At 44.9% G+C, this 7,599-nt stretch overlaps 1 long non-coding RNA gene across 1 annotated transcript; it reads right to left on the bottom strand.

The window, feature by feature from the left end:
- Window positions 1-776: 776 nt before the first annotated feature.
- On the bottom strand, window positions 777-7,356 carry LOC115091369. The gene is made up of 3 exons (XR_003856688.1): window positions 7,269-7,356; window positions 5,683-5,823; window positions 777-1,274 (listed from the first exon to the last, which is right to left on the bottom strand). It is a non-coding gene; the product is annotated as an uncharacterized LOC115091369 (long non-coding RNA).
- Between the last annotated feature and the right edge of the window lie 243 nt (window positions 7,357-7,599).

Raw genomic sequence — 7,599 nt, 5'->3', positions numbered from 1 at the left:
TGCCAGATACTTGTAGCCTGGATTGGCTACTGTTGGAAACAGGATGCTGGGCTTGATGGATCCTTGGTCTGACCCAGTATGATAATTTCTTATGTTCTTAACCTTAATGATATGGGGTATTATTTCAAAATACGGCAATAAGACATGGAAAAGGGCTTGGGTGTTTGTTCTAGTCTTATAAGAATCAAAGTTGAAGACGACATGGCCTAAAAAGGTCTACCAGCAGAAGTAGTGAGGTGAACAATTTTAACAGATTTTGGACATGCTTAGGACAGAAATGAGGAAGAGTGGTGAGTAAAGGGTTGAGAGGTTAGGCAAAGAAAAGATGGTGAGGTGCAGGGTTAGTTGATGTTGGGTTACATATGGGAATGTATATGCTCATCTACCCAAAGTGAAAGAAACTCAACTGGGCAGATTGGATAGAGCAATTTGGTCTTATCTGCTGCCATCTACCATGTTAATTTGAGACGGTGATTTTGCTGCTGATAAACAGAGGACACTAAATCTTATGTAAACAAGTGTAGAGAGTATTGGTCCAGAACACAGGTTTAAAGGGTTCTTAACTTTTTAACAGTTGGTGATCAAACAGATGGTGTAGTGGACAAGTAGAGTGACTCACTCACTGAGTAAGGCTTACCAGGCCTCTCTGGAGATGAGTTTTCACTATCAGAACCAGTTGGAAAATGAGTCAGGAGACCACCAATGTCTCTCCCTAGCAAGCTGAGACGCTTTGACAAATTCAAACCACTCATTGTGCTGTGGTTTCATAAAGGTCATATTTATTTACAAAAGAGGATATTTATATGTACGGCCTACTTACACAAGTCCAGAGCCACAGGAGAAATTACAGTGAATGCTTTTCCATACCTCCCCTGAGACAGTTTATTCCATAGTAAAGCATTGTATTCTTAGTTACTGTGCCTGGAAATGAAGCTATACAATTTCCCAATCTAGCAAAGGCAGTTACAGTTAGAGACTGAAGCCTTTTCCTCCATCAGCTTAGAAAAATCCTCATGTGGCAAACACATAAACTCATCTGGGAGATCCTGACTAACTCAGTACCTCAGTTAAGGAAGATTAGTTACTCATGGTCCTCAAAGGTCGCAAGTCAGAGTTGATGTCAGAAAGAAGTAGAGGCATCCAGATTGCTCTGCATGAATCTCCTGTGGAATTTGGAAAGCCCAGACTAGGAGGCTGTTGAGATTTGGGAATCTTTCAGGATGCTACAGGAACAATGCAGGAAATGCGTTTACTGCTCTTCTTCTCGCAGACTACTGCAGAAAACAAGAGAAGAAATCACTAGGGGTCTCACAAAACAGACAAGGGCTTTCACCTGCTCTTCTACAAGGGTTTAAAGGAGCAGGTGGGCACTAAAATGTTCTACAAAGTTGTGCTTGGCAAAAAAGACATCATGCAAATCAAAGAATGGAAGGAAGACCCTCTTCAGGCCTGAATCCATCAGAAATGTCTCCAACCAGTAGGAATTACTTCTGCAGAATGTAAGGGCTCTCCCTTTCCTGAAACACAAATATAGCACCACATGAACAGGAGGCCCAAACCTAGGTCTTCTGTTTGGTAAAGGGCCGCACTCAGGGCCAGTTTTAGACATGATTAGCAGATAAAGTTTGTCTTTTTACGAATGACACTAAAATCTGCAACAGAGTGGCCACACCTGAAAGAGTAGAGAGAATGGGAAGTGATCTAAGAAAGCTTGAAGAGTGGTCTAAGTCTTGGCAGCTGGGATTCAATGCCAAGAAGTGCAGAGTCATTCAGTTGGGGTGCAGATATCTAAAGGAGCTATATGTGTTGGGGGGCAAAAGACTGATGTGCATTGACCAGGAGAAAGACCTTGGGGTGATAGTGAAGGCGATATGAAGGCAGTGAAGCAATGTGACAAGGTAGGGGATAAGACCTGAGAGAACAAAAACACAATAGATGCCTCAGTCTTATTTCAATATTTATTAGAACAGAGATGTGCTCAATGAATGCCCGACTCAGGCCGAGTTTCGCAGCTCGTTGGCCGCTGCCTCAGGGGCTTGAACACTTCAAATACTAGGTTGAACTCCACACAATAAGTTTCATCAATTGTTTGATCAATGTTTCGGGTGGTATGCCGCACTCAGTTTCAATGTGAAATATTGAAATAAGACTGAGGCATCTATTGTGTTTTTGTTTTCCTGACGGCTATCATAGATCGCCTACCTCTTTGTTTTCTAAGACCTGAGAGATACTGGGGCCGCACAGAGAGAAGCTTAACCAGCAGGAAAAAGGAGGTGACAATGGACCTGTACAGGTCGTTGATAAGGCCTCATTTGGAGTACAGCAAAGGCCATTCTCCTGGACGTGCGATTCAGGAGGGTGGCCTATGCAAATTAGGGCCCGTGGTAAAAGGAGGCGCTAGGGACACTAACGCGTCCCTAGCGCCTCCTTTTTGACAGGAGCGGCGGCTGTCCGTGGGTTTGACAGCCGATGCTGCTCAATTTTTCCAGCATTGGTTCTCAAACCCGCTGACAGCCACGGGTTTGGAAAACGGACGCCAGCAAAATTGAGCGTCCGTCTTCTGACCCGCGGGCCACGGGCCAATTTTTAATTTTTTTTTTTAAATTTTTACTTTTGGGGCCTCCGGCCAAAATTAATGCCAGCCTTTGGGTAGGCACTAATTTCTGAAAGTAAAATGTGCGGCTTGGCTGCACATTTTACTTTCTGTATCGCGCGGGAATAACTAATAGGGCCATCAACATGCATTTGCATGTTGCGGGCACTATTAGTTTCGGGGGGTGGGGGGGGGGTTTGACACGCTAGCTTTACCCCTTATACAGTAAGGGGTAATAGCGCGTCGAAAACGTGTGTCCAAACCTGGGCTAACAGTAAGAGAAAGCCCATGCAGGAGGAGGTGAGCAAGGTTGCTGCAAGATGTGCAAATATGCATCAGCTCACAGGCCCCTTCTACTGGTAGCAGGCAGGCCTGGGACTGGGCTGTGATTCTTTCACCTCTGGGCAAACCCACAAGACCTCTTGTGGCATGACCTCGCTCCCCCTTCCCCCAGGCAGCCAGCCAGCCATCCCTCGCAGCACTTCTGCCAACTCAAAGGGCTAACAATTATTTTATAGAGCTTTTTTTTTTTTTGTCACGTCACAGAGTGCATTGCACACTATTGGAACAACTAGCGGTATCTACTTTACTGTGTAAGACCGCTAGCGCTAGCTTGCTGTAGGTGAATAGCTTTTAAGTCAATTGGCCTCTTTTATAATTAATAGTAGATGAGCAATTAGAAAGGACAAAGGCTACAGTTTAACAGTAGATAATCAGCTCCCTGGAGGCAATATTAGGCAAGATGCATGTGAATAGTTTGGCTCTCCCAAGGGCATGATTATCTTAGGAGAACACACCCTCTTGCAAAACTTTATCCATTGTGTAGAATATGTGCAGACTTTGTATACTTGAAGAATGTGTACCGCTGCTGGATCAGAAGGTAGACCATGCTTCAATGAAAAGCACTTTGTTTGTGAGACCTGTTATAAGAATATTTTGTCAAGTTCCAATCCGCTCCTTTGTATGGAGCACCTTCCATTTAAAAATACCTCCCCTATGGGATTCTCATAGGAGGAATCCATTGTAATAATGGTGCCAAGTTATTATAGGTTTAAAAAAACAAAGCAAAGGTATGGCTTTTCATTCAGGCTTTCCTCTAAGACTCACTTCTTCCAGCTCAGAATTCCCATCCAGGCAGCAGGGACTCAACTGGGTCTTAAACTTTTCATAAATGGGGTTCCCACCCCGGATCCCAGCACTACTCTGATTTCACATTTCCGATGTATTGTAAGCTATTCAATGCCTCTGTTCATTAACATGTTATTGTAATCTGCCTCAAGATGAACATTGGGATCTAATGTCCAGAAATAATATTTATCATTTATATAACACTACCTGTAGGCACAGCACCATATAACCTATGGGGGTCATTTATCAAAATGCGATAAGGTGTTTTTGCATGCGTAAAGCCCTGTTAATGCATCATATCGTATGGTGCAATAGTGAGTGAGAGAGAGAGAGAGAGAGAGAGAGAGAGACTGGCCATAATGTCATGGCCCATAGGTAGGTATTTGTATCCCTATGGTAGGCCCTCCTAGAAACTCGAGGTGGGGTTTAGGTAAGAGTGTAGGGGGTTAGGGGCCCCTTTGACATTCTACGTGACACCTACGAACAGAACAGTGGTCTCTTGTGAAGATTTGCTGGCCTTCGGAGTGATGGAACATCAAGCTAGGTTGAGAGAACATTGCCCAAATCTCATCTTGGAGTGAGTTCCCTCACTCCGAAGGCCAGCAAATCTTCACAAGAGACCACTGTTCTGTTCGTAGGTGTCACGTAGAATGTCAAAGTGGCTCCTAACCCCCTACACTCTTACCTAAACCCCACCTCGAGTTACTAGGCGGGCCTACCATAGGGATACAAATACATACCTATGGGCCATGACATTACAGCCAGTCTCTCTCTCAACAATGGTCCCCTGGTGGTTGAATGCAGAATCTGAAAATGGTATCGCAATTTGCGCTAACTTAGCTCTTCGCACAGGTAATTAGTGCAAATTGTGATAAATGCTATATTAGCATAAAACACGCCCCTTTTGCTATCGCATGCGGTTCTTACAGCATTTTGATAAATCCACCCCTAAGATGGCAACTTTCAAATCAGCATGCGGGCACACATTTGCACATGTTGGCCTGTGCCTAGCAACATGGCTATTTTATAATTTGAGTGCATATATATATGCGCATGTTGAAAATAGCCTGGCTGCACGCACATGTGCACATTATAAACGGCCGGGCAAATCCCGCTTCTACCGCGTAAGCCAGGGAATTTCAAAAGGGGTGAGCGCCCCACACCATTCCCAGTTTCCCAGTTCACCCACCAGTTCACCCAGTTAACAGGTCTTCCAACCCTCCCCCGCCCCCGATTTGATAGCCTACACTCTCCCCTGTTACCCCAGACCCTTTAAACCCCTCAGAAATGGCTCGATCCTTTTATTTTATAGCTTACACGTCATCCATAGCAGAAGCAGAGTTACGTGGCAGGGGACCTAGGCGTGCGCTGGGGCGTGTATTTACATTCACATCTCTTTGCCAGGCCCTGAAACGCCCACGCACCGCCCCACCCAGATCACACCCATGAGACAGAGGGCGGAATTGGGGGCGGGGCAAGGGCATTCCAGGGCAGGGCCAAGAGTAACGTGTGTAACTCCATATTTTAAAACCGGAGGCCGCAGCACGCACTGGCTTGTTATCCATGTAACGTTTCTGCTGTTCCTGATAAGGAGCAAGTCTGCAGACCTCGCGTTTGGGGTTTACACGACAGGGTGAGGCGTCTACGTTAACTAGGAGGCGCGCAGGATGTAGAACCAGGGGAGTCTGGATGACCTCGAGGTAGACTGGGCAAACTGGTGGACAAACTGGAAAAACTAGGAATGCCTCTTGCACGAGCAATGTTATAAAATCAGCTGGCATATGCGCGTTAAAGCTGGCATCGTATGTTAGCTTGCGCGCCGAAACACGTGTGCATGGGCATCTGTGCACTCATTTTAAAATTAGCCTGTTAGTGTGCACATCCCTAGTACGCATTAAAGCTGCTTCATAAATGGAAGAAGAGAACAAGAGAAAAACATTTCTTAGAGTGAAAACATTTACCTTTGTACTCCGTGGAGCTCTACAGCACTCACAGGATAAATTATTTAATTCAAGATGAAAATCAGACAACGATAAAAGATCTTGAGAAACAAGAGTCAGGCACAAGCTTAAGAGCACAAAGAAGAGTCTGTCATTGTTCACCTGAGGAAAACCAAAATACAGATAAGTGCTACAGCTCAGACCTTCCCCTGCTGGATCTCCATTTAAGCAAACAAACCAGTTTTGCTAGAATTGGGTTCTTTGCAGGTAACACCTGGTTCCCATCCAGGCCCTGCAGCCAGCATGTCTGGAGCAACATGCTCTTAACATGAAAGGTACAATCAGTTCTGTGTAAGTACACTGCCCACTTCCTCTTCCTGATAGAATTATTGTTACTGCAGAAGAGCTTATTTACTCACTGTACCCTGGTACACTTGTGTTACATGGTAGAAAGACATATGGAAATCTACCAGTCCGCAGCACAAAAGACTCTAGTGATTTAAAAAAAAAAAAAAAAGCAAAAATTGAGTTTGTACCAGAATAAATAGCCTCCACCCTCTTCGTCAAATCCGTTCCTACAAAACTATGATTTCTCTTTTGACTACGCAGGTTCAGTTTAAACATTTAACTGTTTTTTGGGGGGTTTTTTGATAATTCAGGACTCCTCTTCTTAAAGATGTCTCTGAAAAATGGACTGGAATCTGCATATACATAAACACTTCACACCCCCTTCCTCGCACACATCCATTCTGAAGACTCTCACACATTCACTTCTCAAGCTCCACTCCTCAAATCTCTCTTACATATACACCTCATGCCCCCCTCCTCATACACATCCCTTCCCATCTCTCACACATACACATCTCAGGCTCCCCTCCTCGTACACATCCCTCCTCAAATCTCTTACACATATTCACCTCACACCCTCTTCCTCACACAAACAATCCCTTCTCCATACATACACAAACCTCATGCACCTGCTCCTCACATTCATTCCTCCTCAAGACTCCTCATTCCTCCTCAAGACACCTCAGGCTCCCCTCCTCACACACATCCCTTCTCCAGTCTCTCACACATTCACTCAAGCTTTTCTCCTCAAATCTCCTGGACATATACACCTCATGCTCCCCTCCTCACACACATCCCACTCCAAGTTTCTCACACATACAAACCTCAAGGCTCCTTCCTCAAATCTCTTGTACAAATATGCCTCACACCCCCTCCTCACAAACATCATTCCCCATCTCTCAGACATACATGCCTCGTGCCCCCTCCTCACACACAGTCATCCTTAAGTCTCTCACACAAACACCTCACGCTCCTTTCCTCACACACATTCCTCTCCAAGTTTCATACACATACACACCTCTTCTTCAAGCCTCCCACATATAAAAAGTTGCCATACTGAGTCAGACTGAGGGTCCATCAAGCCCAGTTTCCTGTTTCCAACAGTGATCAATCCAGGATACAAGTTCCTGGTAGGTACCCAAACATTAAATAGTTCCCACGTTACTAATGCCGGCAAAAAGCAGTGGCTATTCCCTATTGATTAACAGCTTTTCCCACCACAGGCCCTTTAATGCTGTTAACTTCAGGTGCATGCGTACCTAGGAGAGGGCGGTCTGGAGGTAGTGGTCCTGGCGGCATCCTGCCACGTGGCATCATTCGATGGCGTCCCACCACAATGAGGCCTGGCTGGCAAATAAATTCCTACATTTAGGAAATGACTCAAAACGTGGTTATTTATGAAAGCCTTTCCAGACACTAACTGAACCTTAATTCACCATTAACTAACGCTTAGACTTTTTCTTAACATGGTAATTAATAACCACCTCAACAGGGCAATTCATTAACGTTGCAAATGCTGTAACTTAGTTCACACCATTAATTGGCAAATTTGTTCTCTATGTTTAATTCCTAGCTCCTTTTCACTGCTCC

The sequence above is a fragment of the Rhinatrema bivittatum genome, chromosome 4, assembly GCF_901001135.1.
Source record: "Rhinatrema bivittatum chromosome 4, aRhiBiv1.1, whole genome shotgun sequence".
In the NCBI taxonomy this organism is placed as follows: Eukaryota; Metazoa; Chordata; class Amphibia; order Gymnophiona; family Rhinatrematidae; genus Rhinatrema; species Rhinatrema bivittatum.
The sequence above is the reverse complement of the archived record's forward strand: the minus strand, read 5'-3'. Positions and strand labels throughout refer to the sequence as shown.